The sequence below is a fragment of the Euprymna scolopes genome, chromosome 46, assembly GCF_053919585.1.
Source record: "Euprymna scolopes isolate OS-2025 chromosome 46, ASM5391958v1, whole genome shotgun sequence".
Classification (NCBI taxonomy): Eukaryota; Metazoa; Mollusca; class Cephalopoda; order Sepiida; family Sepiolidae; genus Euprymna; species Euprymna scolopes.
In genome coordinates, this window is record NC_136527.1 from 22,953,564 (window position 1) to 22,955,719 (window position 2,156).

Sequence of the window (2,156 nt, forward strand, 5' to 3'; positions counted from 1 at the left end):
CAGTCTACTGTTGTATGTATATCCCTGTTAGAGGAAATGATGACATTAAGTTTTCACAAATCTTGCAGGGAGATGGTGGCGTCATTTTACACATGGCATCTGCTATTCCTAAATAGTCACTGCTCTCTTAGTGACCAGACTCAACGTTGCTTAACTTATATAATGAGGACTGGTGTGCGACGTGATTATGACATGTGTCGATTGCTCTAGAATGAATTTGGAGATGTGCTAAGAATGTGAGTCAAAAGTTTTCAAAAGAATGATTCAGAGACCAAAGCCCAGTTAATGCGTTGGAAACCCTTAGATCGACAACATCCAAAAAATGCAAGGCCACCTGCCTACAAGATTTGTGAAAACCTAATGTCATAATTTCCACTGATATTTGTCATGTCTAAATCATGTGAACGTACGCATCCAAGTCACCAGTAATATTTATTCTTTCTTTTGTTGGAGGAGCGAAAACGTGAAATGAAGTTTAAAAAATATTCGAATTGATTCTTTTATTAATTTGACTTTTGATTAAATATTTTATTCTGCATTTTTTATTTCCATATATTCACGTAATTTGGCATAAAATATGTTTTTTCTTTCAAGATTCTTTCCAGATTCAGATTGGAAACTCTTTTCTATCCTCAAACACATGAGATACTTCTTTGCCATATCATGTGACACATTTCTTATATGTTTATCTAGGGAAACTTTTAATCATGCCACCTGCAGCATATTTCTGGTTAATGACAGGTTATCGTGAGATGTACGACTGTAACCCTCACCAAAATCATACGAATTAACAAAATTGTTACAGGCATACGTTCTCAATATATAAGATTAAGAGTGTTGTTTTTCTAGTTTGAAACAATTGTCGACGATTATGAATATTTTGAGTTAATACGTTCTTGTAAGAACTAACTTGCATTTGGAAATGACGAAAGGAATTAATCACTAATACAAAGTATGCATAAGTACTATACTAAGTTGTTTATTCTGAAATCCTCAATTATAGCACACTCATCCAAACACACACAAAAAAAAAATTTAATCACCTTAAGAAACCTCTTGTCATAATTTTGTGATTGAATGTGATTCATCATGGTATATAGTAAATATATAGTTAAAACCTTTTGCACAAACAACATACAACAATTTAATTCTATTTCAAAATCTACATTTGTTAACATGCCTCACAGAGTTGCATATTCATTTTATAATTGGAATCTATCTTTCCGAAAATTGAATGAATGCTGTAATAGAAAAATCATACATTACGAGGGTTTACCTGCGAGCAGATCCTTCTAGGACAGAACAAACACTACATTGAAATAATACCACGAAAGTCTGATTTGTTCATATGCTTTCTATGGCTTAAGTTAGACACAAGGTCAATTCATATACAGAATTAACCTCTTAGAAATAAATTAATTCAGCTGTAAACAACATTCTTTGTACCCTCGTTATACTTCACAGAGTAATAATATGAAATTTGTCATCCAAAATAAGTAGATAATGCCTGGGATAATGGATTCATGAAACAAAACATGTACTTGACTTTTACCATCACCAATTGCTTATTATAATTATTGCTAATACCTTGAAATAACTTCCACCGTTAAATTCGAACGGGGCTTCACAGGCGTGTTTTTAAGATTAGCGTGCTCTTCCATATGTTTTGCGCGTTCTCTTCAAATCCCTCTTTCTGAATCATTCATTCAACTGTCTCTCACAAGCATTTTTTGTGCAATCGGTAGAGAGCTATGTGCCAACAACTGCAGTTTCGCTCTTTAATCTATGTACGCTTAGCCACACATAAGAGTTAAAGATGACGAAACATGTGTCCATGATGATCTAAAAGAATAAATACATTTAATCGAAATGAAAAGACAAATTCCATTAAAATATAATAATGTTACAAATGAATTCCTTTCTTTGATCCTTGTTTATTTTTTAGTTTCTTCTCTTAATACAATTATTTTTTTCGATTGAAAAAAATAAATACTTATTTCGATTTTCTAATTATTTTTATAACCTTATTACATTTATATTTCTAATTATTTTTATAATCTTATTCAATTTATATTTCTAATTATTTTTATAAACTTATTCAATTTATATTTATAATAATTTTTATAATCTTATTCAATTTATATTTATAATTATTT